Raw genomic sequence first — 17954 nt, forward strand, 5'->3', positions numbered from 1 at the left:
CCCTGCACCTTGTGTTTGTAAGGCAAACACCTTAACCATTAGGCCACCCTCCCAACAGTAGTGGCTTTATGCTTGATTTCTACTACTATTGATATCTGCAGTTCCAACATGGCTGCATATATACACTGTATCTGGTTCCCTGTGAGCTTTCTTTGGCTCCGCTACCATGTCATTAGCTTAAAGGCTTTTTGTTAGATGTGCATGGAACCTGTTGCTAATGTATGAATGCTAATAGTCAACTGCTATATCTTTAAGTGCATACAGTGAGTCCTGCAACATTTGAGGCTTCCCATTCGGTCTGCTCAGAGCTGACTGTATGAAATTAACCTTCAGTTGGTTACTGCCATATTTAAATGTACTGTGTGAGTCCCCCATTATCTGTAGCTGCTTCCATTTTAATCTAATTGAAGGCAGCCGCAATAGTTCAATATAATATAGTTGGCTGTATGCAGTTATGCCTTTGTACTGCAGGCGAACGTGTTCTGAACATGGGCCACAGATTTATTATGTATTTATTTCTTATTCCCTGCTGCAATTAGTAGTGCTGCAACTGCCTGACCTTGTAACATGTTGTCTGTTACTGATGCTTGCAGTGTGTAGCTGCTACCCTATTTTATGACTATAGTTTTTATCTACTATAACAAATGAAAGGGTTTTAACCAGCAGTTGCTCGTTTCTGAGTGATTGCATTTTGTATGTAGCTGCCGCCCTATTGTATGTCTATAGATGCAACCACAGTTATATTTGGAAGAGTTGAATGTGTTCAACCAGCTTTTGCTCGTTTCTTAGTATTTGCGCTTTATTGGAATTTTGATCGCAGCCCAACTCTGGGTTGTAAATGGTGAATGGCTGTTTTAATTGACTGTTTTAATGTGGATTCATACTGCTATGTACCTCTCCACTTGGGTTGTAAATGTTGAATTGCTGTTATTATTGAATGCTTTAGTGTGAATATACACTGCTTTGTACCTTTTTGCCTGTATACCTAACTTTCTGCTTGTAAGCACTACTTTCCTTCACAGTCTCCCCTTTACTCTCAGGTTCCTGCTTTCACGCAGCCTCACTCCTCTCCCCTCCCCAGTCTACTTACTACTATTCAAACTAAACTATCTAACTAAAGTATTTCCCATGTTACTGACTGATTTGTTACACTCTTGTCTATAACTACTTATTGTTCCTTCTACAGCTCGCAACAGCTACGTCTCAACCACCCCAGGCATCTCACTCTGTTCCACATAGTACCCTGGCTTCCTACCCTGAAAGATCCACCCAAGAATCTTGAAAGAACTACCAATGAGACCCAGTAGTGCCTCTTACAACTATTTCTGCCACCCCTCAAGAATTACAACTAGCTTGTATGTACCCTATTTGTGTAAAACACTTGACTCCTTTTTATGGTTGTTAATTTGACTCAGCGTGAGCCTGCTAGCAACCTACTGTCTCCCGTTAAGCTCTTTAGGCCTCATGCCACTCCCCTAAGTGCTTGTGCCTTCACCTTGCAACTACTCAGTTTTCCAACTAGATGGCAGCATTTACTCACTACCAGCTTCTCCTCTCTCACTAGTACGTACAGCTATTTCTCTAACAACCTACACTATTCTGTTCAGCTCTAAACCCATGTGTATTTCTCTGCTTCTCTCTACCTTAGATATATTGTGACCCAGTGCCCATCCCCTGTGCCTCCTTACCTTGAGCACTGCAGTCTGTTTCACTGATTGTTTTCTGCTGCTCTCTCAGTCTTCTTTGCTCTGCCCACTCCATTTGCCATGCGGGCTCACTCCGCTCCCCTACCCTGCCCCCAAATTCCACCCACCCCCCACTACTCCTACGTTTATTCTAACCACTATTCCCCTCCCCTTCTCTCTCAACCAATCCAATCTCTTCTCCACATCATCCCTACCCATTCTCCACTAATTAATTACCCCTGCCCCATCCTAATCCATAAGGTCCTATACTCACATCTATACCCCTCCCTCTTACACTCTCACACACCCCCTGAAACCCTACTACCTCCTCATACCTAACTCACACCAATTAACCATGCCTTTTCCACTTTCACTAACCCTTCTCACCCACTCTATCAGCTTACTTCTTCTAAATCCTCTATTCCATGCAACCTCTTAGTCCTCTTGCAAATTCCCCCCTCTTTCCTATCCCCCACCACCACTCCCAACTCCCATCCACACCCTATCACATCTCACTTTCACACCATATATTCCTCTCTAATTCAACCATACCCACTCTACTACTACAAACCAAAGATTATACCCTCTTCAATGAAACAGCACATACCTAAAGCAATATTGCTTTCCCCACAAAACTCAAGGAGCAAACCCAAGCTCCTGCTCATATTTTCCTTTGCCAGCCATTGCTTAGCAGGGGACATACACCCCATCCCTGGACCTAAGACTAGCATCAATCTCACTCCCCCAATCGCAACCAATATTACCAACCATAAATATCTCAAGCTACTTACCATTAATGCCCAGAGTTTAAAAAAAACAAAATATCCGACTTCCATGCCTGGCTATATCACACCCTACCAGACATAGTAGCAGTCTCTGAGACATGGCTAAAACCCCACATTACTGACTCTGAAATCCTACCCTCCGGGTTTCAAGCACTCAGATATGACCGCCAAAATAAGAAAGGAGGAGGTGTAGCCTTAATTTACTCTAGTCTACTCTCCGTCACTCCCTACCAAAACCCCATTCCTCAGTTTAATAATGCTGAACTAGTCATAGGAATACTCAATGACCATAAAAGCATTTGTGTTATGGCCCTCTATATCCCCCCTGGAAACAACACCAGTACACTTGAAGAAATTCTTTTATGGGCCACAACTAATATTACATTTGAGACATACATATTAGAGGATGTGAACATTGACTGGAACAAATTAATCCCAATAACCCCTCCATATCTATCAGTCTATTCAGTTTCATGCAACTTACAAATGACATTACCATACCCATTAAAAACAATTCCCCAGGCTCCATTCTTGACTGGATGCTAGTCTCTCACCCAAATAAAATCTCACACACAGGCATCTTACCAGACTCCATGAGTGACCACTTGCCAGCCTTCATCTGTAGAGCAACCCCCTCCAGCCCTCACCTACACCAATATATCCAGACTCAAAAGCTCACAAACTTTAACCTTACAACTTTTTCCAATTCCCTCAAACTAACAAACTGGGACAGTCTAAAAACTCTTCCTCTAGATAACACCGTAGACTTCTTCAACTCAACCTTCTTAAATATCCTGAACTCCCAAGCCCCACCAAGAACAAAACGTATAAAACCCAACTCCGTCCCATGGCTAACTGAAGATACTAAAACACTTATGCAACAAAGAGACAAGACCTGGAAACTTTACACCACAATAAGCAGCCTGACACCCTTCTTAAATATAAGCAACTCCACAACCTAGCCAAAAAATACATTATAAAAGATAAAAAATCCTACTGTACTAAACTCCAGGCTAATCATTCCAAAAACCCTAAACAATTCTGGAACTCCATCAACTCTCTTCTGAACCCAGGTGCCAAAAATAATCCTTGCCCTGACACCAGCAAAACTGACCCAGAAATAGCCACACTATTCAACTCCTTCTTTACAACTCTATAGCAGAACTCACCAAGACCTTCCCAAATCACAGTCCCTCCCCTCACCTTAAACCCTCTTCCCTAACCTCTACCCAACCTTCCATCCCTAACAATCCTCCCATATTTCATCTCAAACCCATCTCCACCTCATACATAAAAAAACTCTCTAAACTTAAGCCATGCTCCAATGCCCCTAACAATATCCCCTCGCTCTTCCTAAAACTTCCAACATGTTGGTATCGTGATCCTCATTAGCATTCTCATTAAAAGATCCATTCAGGAATCTTATGTCCCCAAATTGTGGTGTGCTGCCTTTATCCTACTCCTCCACAAAGGTGAAAAAATAATAACATCCCAAACTTCTGACCTATAGCCATTCTCTCCCCAATCTCAAAAATTCTTGAAAAATGCATCTATCTCCAGCTCATGCCTTTCCTTACCAATAATCAACTGTTCACCCCTACACAACATGGTTTACGTCCTGGCCATAGTACAATAACTGCTCTTCTCTCTTACCTAGACATAGTAAACCACGCCCGTGACTCTGAAGAAATTGTATCCACAGTCCTTCTTGATTTCTCCAAGACGTTTGGCACTGTCTCCCATTCCCACCTCCTGAACCACCTTTCTAACCTTAATCTCTCTCAAAATACCCTAACCTGGTTCAATAGCTTCCTCTCTGACAGATCTCAGGTAGTGAAATGGCAAACTGGCACCTCAGCCTTCTTAACCCCCCCCCCGACCGGGGTACCCCAGGGATCCATACTCGGTCCTATGCTCTTTAATATATTCATTAATGATTTCCAGGCAGCCATTCCAAACACTAACATAGTACAATATGCAAATGACTCAACTTTAGTCTGCTCCGCTTCTAACCTCCCAGAGCTCCAAACAAAAATTCAAATCACCTTCTCAACTACTGAAAACTGGATGCTTCAAAACCACATCTCTCTAAATGTCAACAAATCTAAAATTCTACATTTCTCTCCGTCAAAATCCCTCCCTCTCGACAAACATTCTTTCAATATTATCAGCCATGCCAACTCCATCATAGAAGTTGTTCCTTCTGCTAAACTTCTTGGGGTTACTATTGATGAACACCTAAAATTTGATACTCATATTCAGCTAAATATTAAGAAAACCCATCAGAAACTTGGCATGCTGTACAGAAACTCCCACATTCTCTCTCCTTCTACAAGACAAACACTCGCCACTACCTACTTACTACCATCACTATTGTATGGTACTCCCTTACCAACCAACCTATCTTCCTCCATCTCTTCCAAACTGGAAATCTGTTACAACAAAATCCCAAAATTTGCCACTAAATCCAAATACTCCTCCCACCACTGTACATCTTTCCACCTGCTAAATTGACTAGAACTTCCCAACTATCTTAATTTCCTCCAACTCACTACAGCCCACAAACTACTTTTTAAACCAACTAGATGCCCAGCTCTAACAAACATCTTACCATCATACACCCCTCACAGAACTCTAAGATCTGCCCACCAAAATCTAATTTCTGTACACAAACCAAATCATCCCGCTGGCCAGCTTCTCCTATCCTTTTTCTTAGCCAAAAAAATGGAATTCTCTCCCTCCCGCTCTAAGAATTTCTGAAAACTTTGAACACTTTAAAACCCAGCTCCATTCCCACCTCTCCCAAAATTAGAAATGCAGTTGCACTCTACCCACCTAACCTGCTAATTACTCTACTACAAGTTAATCTTCTCCATAATGATTACCAAAAACAGCAGCCTCCCTCTGAATATAACATCATTTAACATCTATATCTTGAATGTATATATTGTAAATAGTTTACTATCTGTCTTCTCTCTCCCCCATCTGGGAATGATTCTCTCTACTGCCAACTCATAAATTTTGATGCTATTTAACAAAAAACATCAATGCCTCCGTATCCTAAACTGTAATGTATGCACTCCACTTTTTTCTATTTCACAACTGCCTCTCTCTATACATATCTTGAATCTATACATTTCAGATAATGTACCTTCTACCTTTATTCACCCCTTTTCTGGAAAATTGTATTTACAAATGTTAGTTTTTATGACTATGTTCAGATGATTTACAATTGTTATTTTATAACATGATCTACTTCCTCTGTGCAACTAACCTCTGTACAACTTGTCTCTTGCTTATTTGTACTATGTATTATGGAGCTTTTCTCCCCAGGCCTCAACTGAAAATGGGCTCCTTGAGCCCAGTGGACCTCCCCGATCATCAAACTGGAAATAAATAAATAAATAAAATAAATAAATAAATCTACCCCCCCTCTTATTTTTTGGTGTGATTTTTTTATTCCAGTGTGTGGGCATTTGTTTTTGTTTGTTTTTTTTTTATTTCTAGAAATGTCTTCTTAGGGCTGAGTCTCCCTCTCTCAGTCGACATGAAAGCCCTGAAGGTCTTGACACTTAAACTTGTCTTTTTAGCTAATGGTTTGGTTAAGTGGAGGGTGCCTTGAAGGTTTGCAAGATATAAAACATATAGCTTAGACTACTGCAGCAGGGATCATTTGAACATCTACCATTATAGTAAATTTACCTACACAACTGTACTTTTCTGCAACCCAAAATGATTACATGCAAATTTGCATTTTATTTCAATTTTATTTTCTACAATTGAAATACTAGTTGGACTGAAAACTCATAATACATATTTAAGTAAGTAACAAAGTCTAGGGCTGTGCCTATGTGTGTGTGTTCTTTTAATCAAACTTAGGAACCAGCATTTATCGTCCCCAACACTCTAGGACATACCAGAGGAAACAGAAGCATGGACTCTGGTTTTAGTCTATTTCTGACTATAGTGCTGACAGCTCAGTGTACAATTTTTACTCTGAATTTTGAAATTGCTAACCTGTCTTCACTATATCCACTTTCACAATATAATATGTACACTATATCCACTTTCACAATATAATGTGTACACTAGGCTGTCTGGACTATGGCCATAAACAGACTGCAACCATAGAGTCCATACCATATAGTAAATACAACTGTTGTTCATCACTATGTAGTTTAAGTGTTGCAATGCCCAAATAGCACACAGATGCCTGAATTTAATGTTGCCTGTTAAAATTTCTGTCCTCCTTTATTTACTTATTCAGGTTTTTAGCACACATACAGTCTTTTTGAATGGTATACTCCAAGGCCAGGCATTCAGGTGAAAGTACATGTCTCATTCACACTTGGAATGGGGTGATGAGAGAGAGAGTAGTTTCATTTACAATTTTAATGTGAAATTTGTGTGAAATTATTCTTAATGCAACAACAATTGGCCATATATGCAGCTATTCAGCAAATATCATATCTGTACATCTTTTATCACAGTAAACAGTAGAACATAAAAGTATAAAATGCTCTTTTCAAGTCACTACATGGCCGTCTTGACCTCTGCATCCCAGCCTTCAGAGTCTTCTGACACCTCTGACCAAAGGCTACTTGTCTCCCCTTGTTTTTGTGATTTTCAGAGGCAGGATATTAAAGTGTAGTGTGGAAGTGGAGAATGCTAAGTACAGGGATTTATTATTAGAGAGTGTTTAGCATGGGGAAACATGGTGTATTCCCTGTTGTTAGCAGAAGATGTCCTTTTGACCTTAAGTGACTGCAGTATCTAGCACACACTTGACTGCTACACTGTCATGTATAAAATAATTGATTTTAAAAGTAGTGTCTCCAGTCTGAAGTAGATGGTTCTTTCCAGAAGAAAGTGGATTGCTGTCTGTTGGTGAGATAAGATTGATTACCTCAAGTGAAAGTATTTAAATATCTTGAATACTCTCAAAACAATGCAGGAGGCTGTGTAGGTAAGGTCAATGGTAAAAACACTGCAAACAACAAAATAAAGAAACAGGATCTGACATGCCAAACAAAATTTAATAGCAAACAATATTAAATAACATGAAAATCTCTCTGGATACCTTATTTCCTCAATGCTCAAGAGGCATTGAGGAAGGGAATTATCTCAAAAGCTTTTCCTGTTATTTAATTTTGTTTGCTATCAAATTTTGTTTGCCCTGTGAGGTCTGGTTTCTTCATTTTGTTAAATATCATAAATCTTGTTCATAAGTGAAGGTACTATGGATCAGGAGATGGACTAGTTAACTGTTGCAAAGGCTGCAGTACTTCTGGGACTGTTCTGGATAGTGCCGGTGAAGCAGGAGCCTAACACCTTGGATGACTGTCTCAGTGTACTGGCCATTCTACATCCTAATCCGCATCTATGATCATGAGCATTAAGTAATCACTACAAGGATGGGAATGCAGATACAACTGATTGAAATAAGGCTCCTTCACAAGGTGAGCTCACTCAATGGTGGAGCTATATGGGAGGATGTCAAATTAGATCTGTTTCTCTTCTGGATCTAGAGGAGCCATCTGAGGTAATTTGATCACCTAGTGAGGATGCCTCCTGGTCACCTCCCATGAGAGAAGTAAAAGACAGACTCCGCTGAGAAGAGGCCCTAGGGCATCCCAAGAACACTGGAAAGTTATACTCCCAGATGATCTAGGGAATGTCTGATGATCCCATAGGATGAATTGCAGAGTGACAGACAAGCCTAGACTGTGTGTCTCAGCTTGCTACCACTGAAAGTCTTACCAGGACAAGTAGCTTAGAGAATGAACAGATGAGTAAATGAACTATTTATTACCACCTTTCCATGCACATTGAACAGTGTGGAAGTGTAGCATACATGACTTTGTGCAGTGTATCACTGTAAGACAAATGCTCTACATGAATTATTGATGGCCACTTACTGTAAACAAAACAAAGAAGATGTAATAATGGAGGCTGTCTGAGCTGCCTACAATCATCACAAAAGCACAGGCAGTACATGCAGAGTCATGATTCCAGCTGTCATTTGATGCTAGTCAAGAGAAATTAGGGTTTCCATGATTGTATCCAAAGTTTGGCACATCATTTAAGGTTTTAAAACTGATTGCTGCAATGGAGTATTTGATTTTCTTTGCAAACTGATTATTTTTGAGAAGATGTTTTCCTGGTGAATGTATAGGTAAACATCATTTAATTTCCAGTCTTACCCAGAGAATTCTGCATCTTTAAAATTTATATTACTAGATTTAACCCGCACTAGAAATTTCAGCACATATGACAATTAGTTTTATTCCTTTTTTCAAAACGGGCAATGCTTTTTTATTCTCATGGTGCTTTAGCAGTTTGTTCATTTCCTCCAGCCACTTCATCTGTTCATTCTCTAAGCTACTTGTCCTGGTAAGACTGGGTTTAATATAATAGTTAAGATGTATACCTCACAGATACAAGATGCAGAGTTTGATTCTAACCTCTTTTTATTTTTCTAGGCTTGTAATAATCTGTAGACTGATAACCTATTATTTATCTATGAAGGGGTGGGAGGTTGGCATAACGGTTAAGGTGTTTACCTTACAGACACAAAGTACAGGGTTTGATTTTCCCATGGGGTAACTGGCTAGCCTTAAAATGGCCTGAAAGAGCAGTTAGCCTAGTAATAACCTATAAAGATTTGTTTAATTTGGGAGGTGGGGTTGACATAATGGTTAAAGTCCCTCCTTACCTCAAAGACCCAAGGTACAGGGTTTGATTCTGACTATGGGTTATTGGCTAGGCTTAAAATGGCCCTTCAGAGCAGCTAGCCTAGTATTCATAAATGAACCTATTAACTAAAATTGAAAAAAAAGTCTTTCTGCATTTAAAGTATATGTTATGATGTACTTTTGGGATTATTGTTATAAGATTTTGCCATTTTGAAATAATGGCTTCAGATCTGGGGAAAAGTGAAGAGGATATGTTTTTTTTTTTAAGAAACAGGGGCACCCTGTCTTTGCTGAGCTTCAATTCAGTGAAATAAGCAATCAGCAGTCATAAAATAGTGAAGAAGTTATAGAAAGTAGACATGGAAAGTACTCTGGAAAGAATCAGACAACAGACAAAAGTAGTGTGAGAACTTTTGAATTGTTACTCCAAGAAGCTTGCTTCATCAGGAGGAGATAATTCCGGTGACTTCTGGAAGGAGCAATAGAGTGCCATGCTTTTTCTTCAGCAACAGGTTGTCCAGGGGAAACATAAATCTGCAGTACAGTGCAGCCAAATAATTTATATAGAACAGTCACTAGTTGTACTGGAAAATAAAGCAGTGTCAAAATTATTAATCTGCATGATATTTGAAGGTGAATAAAGATTTCAGTGTTTAGAGATTAAGAACACCAAAATGGCACAGTGTTCTGGATTTTCCAAGAGACAGCAGGGCTGTCTAAATGCTTATAGATTGTTGTTGTCACTTGTGGATGATACTTTTTTTTTGATTTTGCCAAGTTTGCGACTTGATATGAAAGGAGCAGGTTTTGTCCCATATCTGCTGAGATGGTAAGAGGAAAGTGGTTGATGAAAGACCAATATTTTTGGGTTATTATTTCTTGGTGACAGGTTTTGCTTGGCATAAAGTGATATGGATGGCATACATGAAGTTGTTATTTCCAGCAGTTCTTTTTTTTCCCCAAAAAGGATGCAACTCTGTGAACTGTCAGCAGCTGAAATATTACAACGATTGCTGCTGTCAGTGAAATATGTGAGAAAAGACTGTCTAGTAGAGGATAAAAGTATAATGACAGTCCGTAAGTTGTATTAGAAGAAGCCTGGCAACAAGAGTCATATTAATGGAAAGATGAGACTTGTTTCATGAGCATTCAGAAATATGGGATGGGAAAAGACATGCTGTTTGGCTACTTGTGTGGAGTTTTGACTTCAGGGAGATTTTTGTAATAGTGGCCAAGTGTAGCATATGGATTGCTGCATAATGGAGTACTTGACTTTAATGTCTAGGGACCTTGTTTTCCTGAAATGCTGCTGTCCAGCACAAACTTTGAGGCTGAAGCAATAGAGAATTTGTAAAGGGTGAAAATTTATCTGGAATAGTGGCACATTTAGACTCTGACTCTTCTGAGCCTCTACTGGATAACTGAACTTGAACTGCTTGTTAAATTACAGTTGTATTTAGACTGATGATGGAGTTGTTTGAATGACTAAGTGATTCAAATTATTGCATTTGGGCTGTTCAAGATAAGACACAATCTTGACAATATTGTGTATTCAATATTTTACGATATTTATTTATTTGTTTATTTTGTTTACTGGGTAATGTCCAACTGGGCATGAGGCCCATTTTCAGTAGAGGCCCGGGGAGAAAAGCTCCATACTTGTGTAATGGAGATTGCATATTCAGTGCCTTTTCCTATTTTATTTTGAACTGAAGCTTCTCGGTTCCATACATTTACTTACTCGCACCTAGTAGCTGCGGAATATCACACCTCTGGCAGTCAACAGATGTTCTTAGGTTCTTCAGCATTTTCTGAAAAATTAAACTGAAAAACAAAACCCAAGCAAATCAAAAACATCTGGTGAATAGTAAAACTAACTTTCCATATCTTGGAAACTAAACATCCAACATATTGAGTGCCAGGAACACTTTTGTTTAAGAGGCTTACATTTTGGCAAGAAATTCCTTTCCAGGTTGTTGCTTGCCAAAACATTTTCAAAAATATGAAAAAATGCGTATTTACATAAACACTAGTTAAAATAGCATCCAGTATCTCTCAAGCTGCACAACTAATAATACAAGTGTTAAGGGTAATTTTCTTCAGCATTATCTGTGGTGTCATCAGTTAGTATGCTATACCTTATAAATTAGCTTTGGAAATATTGATTTACATATGGAAATATTGCATATCTTTAACATTTCTAAAACACAACTAGCAATATCTTCAGCATAGTACACTATTTGTTTGTATTTGTATGTCTTCCACCATGACAATTCACATTGTACTCCTCAATAATATGTGGTTCACTTGAATATAAAAATATGAAAGTAAATACAAAAATATGAATAACAAATGTCAAGCCATGTTTAATATCCCCATTGTGGTCTATCAAGATTAATAATCTTTATGTCAGTTTGTTTCTAACAGCTTGTGCTTTCATATATTGCTTATTACTAATTGGTATGTCAATTTGATAAGGAATCCAGCCCCAACAATGTCACAATAACATGAACAGGTATAGGTATTTGAAAAAGTATACGGCAAAGATGTTATAGAAGTGAATGAATTATCAGCACATGTTTAAATGTGGTGGAAGTTGAGTAAAGTGCTGTGAACTGTAAAGGACCTGGAGTTTTACATTTTGGATTCATTTAATTAATTCAGGATTTAGTTTGTGTGTTGGATTAGGTTCTACAGAGGGAGTACAGTAAGAAAAAGAAGGCCTGGGCAAAACAGCAAAATGTTATTATTATGTCCATTCTCACAGGTGATGTTGAGCTAGAATAAAATAAAATTAGCAATGACCAAAAATAATGCTGCAGAGGCATAGCGTAGCATAGAAAACAAAAAAAAGAATTTTTTTTTTCAGTTTCTAACTATATTGCTCTTTTAAGGTTCTCTTTAATGATAAATCTCAGATCCCTTCTTGTTTTGTATGTTTGCTTTTTCCTAGCTCCTAGTTAAATAATCCAGTCAAAGTCTTTCATGCAGTAATCACTGTGTTACCATGAGTGAAGCATTCTGAAAACTGGCATAATTTTAAGGACAAATCCGTAGGCTCTCAGGACCTACTTTATGCTCCAGTCTTGTAACTTGGTACTACTGCCACTTGTTTTTATTCCTCTGTGATCAGTCTGTTCTTAAACAGCCTGTTGTCTTACTCTTTCAGAGTCTTATCAGCCCCCATCAACACTTCTAATTCCCTTTGTGGCATTCTCTGTGGTCCCTGTTCTCTGTGGTGCCTGTTTTTATCATCAAGATGTTTTGCTGTCTTCGCTGTGCCATCTCCTACTCTCTTCCCATTATTACATCATTCCCTTGCCACCATGTTCCCCTCCCAAACTAATTGCTTCACTTTTTTACTTGATGAACACCAGCATAGTTTTCTTTATCTGCTCCTTGGCTTCCTTATGTTTTCCCTCCAACCATTCTTTTTTGCAGCTATGTACATGAACAATAACTTTCTGGTATTTTAATGCCTGCTGTTATTCTTTTAGCCTTTTCTGTTTTCAGTCCTGAAATACTTTGCTATCCTGTTTCTACCCCCCAAACACATTTAATAAAACACGCCTCATCAGTTCTTCTACTTTATGTATATTTTTCTTCATTATCTTCCTATCCCAGAATACTGCACCATGGGGCATTCATCCTATCATTTTATTTGCTTTTTCTGTTGTACTTTCATACAAACCTTGATAGTTTATACCTTCTAAAGTAATAATCCCCAAGCATTTATCCTGATCCAGTTTTTTTGTTTTCCACCTAACCTTCAAAACTAATATTGCATCCTACAGTTGTTATTCCTCAGATACAGTCTCATACACTTGGAAAGGTTGAAGCAGAAGGCACATCTGAGACCAAGCCCCACTTCCCTGCTCACTTACCAGGCTTACAATACACTATACTAACTCTCAAATGTGATAGTATTTGTTGATAGTTATTTGTTAACAGGATTATGTACTTGTGAGGACAGAGATGAGCTTATGAAACAGGCCTGGACCTAGGACACCCCTATTGGATGTCGCTTGCCACTTCCCTCTCATTTGCTCTTCCATTAGTATCACTCACTAGTTGTTACCCTCTAATCACTTATCTACCATAATGACTGATTTACGGCCTAATCCTATCCCTTTCATTAAGCCTAATGGGGGAACAACTCAAATATTTTGCTGAAGTCCAGTTCGATCACTTCCATGGTATTTGTCTGTCCACTTCCCTGTTAAATCAATCACAGAACCCAGTCTCATTCTTATAACAGGAGAACCTTCCTGCTTGAGAATCATGTTGTAATTCATGAAACAGTCCATTTTTTGTTGTGTACTTTGACGTCAGCATTTTCTTTATTATTCTGTCAAGTAATGTAGCCAGACTAACAGATCTGCAGCCCACTGTGAAGTTTCTCACTGTGCTTTCAGCTTAACATCATCACTTTCTCACTGTGCTTGCAGCTTAACATCACCACTTTCTCACTGTGCTTGCAGCTTAACATCACCACTTTCTCACTGTGTTTGCAGCTTAACATCACCACTTTCTCACTGTGCTTGCAGCTTAACATCACCACTTTCTCACTGTGCTTGCAGCTTAACATCACCACTTTCTCACTGTGCTTGCAGCTTAACATCACCACTTTCTCACTGTGCTTGCAGCTTAACATCACCACTTTCTCACTGTGCTTGCAGCTTAACATCACCACTTTCTCACTGTGCTTGCAGCTTAACATCACCACTTTCTCACTGTGCTTGCAGCTTAACATCACCACTTTCTCACTGTGCTTGCAGCTTAACATCACCACTTTCTCACTGTGCTTGCAGCTTAACATCACCACTTTCTCACTGTGCTTGCAGCTTAACATCACCACTTTCTCACTGTGCTTGCAGCTTAACATCACCACTTTCTCACTGTGCTTGCAGCTTAACATCACCACTTTCTCACTGTGCTTGCAGCTTAACATCACCACTTTCTCACTGTGCTTGCAGCTTAACATCATCACTTTCTCACTGTGCTTGCAGCTTAACATCACCACTTTCTCACTGTGCTTGCAGCTTAACATCACCACTTTCTCACTGTGCTTGCAGCTTAACATCACCACTTTCTCACTGTGCTTGCAGCTTAACATCACCACTTTCTCACTGTGCTTGCAGCTTAACATCACCACTTTCTCACTGTGCTTGCAGCTTAACATCACCACTTTCTCACTGTGCTTGCAGCTTAACATCACCACTTTCTCACTGTGCTTGCAGCTTAACATCACCACTTTCTCACTGTGCTTGCAGCTTAACATCACCACTTTCTCACTGTGCTTGCAGCTTAACATCACCACTTTCTCACTGTGCTTGCAGCTTAACATCACCACTTTCTCACTGTGCTTGCAGCTTAACATCACCACTTTCTCACTGTGCTTGCAGCTTAACATCACCACTTTCTCACTGTGCTTGCAGCTTAACATCACCACTTTCTCACTGTGCTTGCAGCTTAACATCACCACTTTCTCACTGTGCTTGCAGCTTAACATCACCACTTTCTCACTGTGCTTGCAGCTTAACATCACCACTTTCTCACTGTGCTTGCAGCTTAACATCACCACTTTCTCACTGTGCTTGCAGCTTAACATCACCACTTTCTCACTGTGCTTGCAGCTTAACATCACCACTTTCTCACTGTGCTTGCAGCATAACATCACCACTTTCTCACTGTGCTTGCAGCGTAACATCACCACTTTCTCACTGTGCTTGCAGCTTAACATCACCACTTTCTCACTGTGCTTGCAGCTTAACATCACCACTTTCTCACTGTGCTTGCAGCTTAACATCACCACTTTCTCACTGTGCTTGCAGCATAACATCACCACTTTCTCACTGTGCTTGCAGCTTAACATCACCACTTTCTCACTGTGCTTGCAGCGTAACATCACCACTTTCTCACTGTGCTTGCAGCGTAACATCACCACTTTCTCACTGTGCTTGCAGCGTAACATCACCACTTTATCACTGTGCTTGCAGCGTAACATCACCACTTTCTCACTGTGCTTGCAGCTTAACATCACCACTTTATCACTGTGCTTGCAGCTTAACATCACCACTTTCTCACTGTGCTTGCAGCTTAACATCACCACTTTCTCACTGTGCTTGCAGCTTAACATCACCACTTTCTCACCGTGCTTGCAGCGTAACATCACCACTGCTGCTTTTCTTTCTGTCCTCAGACTGACAATTCCTTAGGCAATCTGTTGAAGAACTCTTTAATTAGTGTCCCTGCAGCCCTATTAAGGAGTCTGGATTGAATCCTACTGTGCCTGTAAAACTTAACTTTTTTTATTGTTCCTAATTCCTTCTTCATTTCTTTATCTATTATTATCTGTGTGCAGTCCATATTATTATTTTCTTACATGGGTGCACTGCCTTAATTCTCTTTTGTGAACATTGCTGAAAATATTTCATTTAAAAATTTCACCTGTTTTCCAGGCCAGTTCAGAGTCGGAACAAAACAAAAAAGGAGGTGATGAGTTGAACATTGGATCTCCCTAACAGAGCACAAGTGAACTAGACACATTATTTTAAATCAACTTGTTTCAATTTTGGTGCTTAATGCTTGGATATTTGATAGTCAGGCTTTGGTGTCAACATCCTCGCCCGAGTTTTGATCTGATCTTATTTGGTTTAAACCACGTAGAGAGGAATATTCTGGCATGCAGTTACCCTAGGTACAAGTTGTTTATGTTTATGTTTCACAATTTGCAGTTCATTTTGACTTTGGGGCCAAAATATTGAAATATTTTAAACAACAGATTGCATGGATATTTTTTTAAATAATTATGTAAACCAAGATCTTCTGTGTATAAACCAGTTTTTCAGCTTGACAAACAGTATAATGATTATTGTTATTATTATTAAAAAAAAAACATCCAGTGTCCTGAAAACACAGTTAGACAAACATCAGAACAAGATAAAGTTCCTGTATGCAATGGACTTATTTAAAAGGCTACTATGGCCAAAAATTGATAAAATATAGCTATAGTTTTATTTTATGTTGATGTTTAATGCTATAGCAGCATCTCTGCAACACTCTAGTCATTGATAATGTTTATTTTGTCCTAATCGTAAGTGACATGATGAGGGTAAATATACTTGAATGATTTTTTTGGGGTTGAGTTTCTCCTTTCCAAAATGAAGTATTATTCCTCAGAGTTTATCTGACTGCACTGTGTTATGCCATCTCATTCTGTATTTACTAAGGATAGCAGTATTCAAAATCCAAAGCATAGCTGGGGTGGTGCGAAGGGGGAAGACACAGCAGGTGCAATGCTAGGTGGGTGCAATTGGCAGATCCTTTTTTTTTGTTTTGTTTTTTTAAAGTTTTTTTCTCCACATGTAAATATGAAACACCATAGACAACAAGGGCAATAGGACCTGGACTTCTGGAAGGAAGATGTGCCAGAATGCAGATTGTAGAGGGATCTTTTTTTTTTTTGCTCTCATATTATAGATGAGAGAGTAGGGTGTTAGGGCCTGGCACTTCTCCTTAGGAGACAAGACTTTGTTTTTTCAGGTGCCAAATGGGCCAGTTATGACTCTCTGGTTTGTTTTCTTTGTCATGCTTTAAACATCATGCAATAAATAGTTTATTCTGCTGTAGCAGAATACTGCCTAAATTACATAAAAAAATAGAAATCATTTAGCTCATCAAGTTAGTTTGTGTCTGTCTTTGCTATATGGTTTCTTCATTCTAATATTATAGAGTAAAACAACTGTGAATCCCCAAAGGCTCAGAGCATTTAAGGCTCCTGGAGACATAAACATAAACAGCTGTAAAATAAAATAACAGCACACAGTAAAAAGTACTGTGAATTGCTGGAAACTTTACAATATACTATCTGGCATGCCTTCCTTCTAGGAGAAGTGCCAGGTCCTAATAGCCCTGCAATCTATGGTCTTGCACATGTGTGGAGAAAAAAATGATGATTGTGCCCTCTCACTACAGTGGGTGAGAATGAATAAACAACAATCATGCCATGTGTGATTTCCTTGGCCAACATCTTTAAAATGTAATGGATAAGATGATAAGAGCTTAGAAGACAAATTCTTAAAAAAAAACAGTATTATAAGGGTTTACTCAAAGCTCATAACAGTGTGCACTAAGGAAACTGAATCCAACAGAAACATGGCAAAAAGAACAAATAAATAAATAAATAAATAGCTAAGTTATTCAATTTAAATTTGTGGCAGTGTAGGCTTTGTAGGAATTAAAATACAATCTTGGCAAATGTGCTTCAGATGTTATCATTCTTTAAAAATAATGCATTTCTTTTTTAAATGATGCCATTATATAATAGCAATAAATTGTGGTTATGTGTCATATTTGTGGTTTATCCACTGATGGATTTGGCCTGCCATGACATGACTGTTTGTTGTGTGTTATCTGCTGGCATGCCGTTTATGCTAAATGTGGTCCATGGAAGGGACAGTGTGACAGTATACATGCACCATGATGATAAGGCATCCCATGAATTAAGCTTGAGTGGTGTCATCCAAGACTAACCATGGGTGGCAAGCAATGTGCTCCCGTATGATATTGTCGCAGCCCCATTGGTGGGATTGAGTAATATGACATAGGATGACCTGGACCTTATGACATGTGGAAGATGAGTGGTTGGTAGTAGCAATGTGTTTTATGGCGAATGTATTTCTCCTCATTTATCTCAGTAGCCCTGTTTGCTTTCTGTCCCTATAGTCTTTGTCTCTGTGCAGTATATTCACATCTTTTTACCACTTCCTCATTGCTGTAGGTAGAAG

At 39.0% G+C, this 17954-nt stretch overlaps 1 protein-coding gene across 1 annotated transcript in view; it reads left to right on the forward strand.

Moving 5' to 3' along the window:
* The window catches only part of GRIK4 (glutamate ionotropic receptor kainate type subunit 4), a 5029336-nt gene that overhangs the window by 3377934 nt on the left and 1633448 nt on the right, over positions 1 to 17954 (forward strand). The window lies entirely within an intron of this gene.

Source organism: Protopterus annectens, chromosome 8.part0 (assembly GCF_019279795.1).
Source record: "Protopterus annectens isolate FY-2018-M chromosome 8.part0, PAN1.0, whole genome shotgun sequence".
Lineage (NCBI taxonomy): Eukaryota > Metazoa > Chordata > Ceratodontiformes > Protopteridae > Protopterus > Protopterus annectens.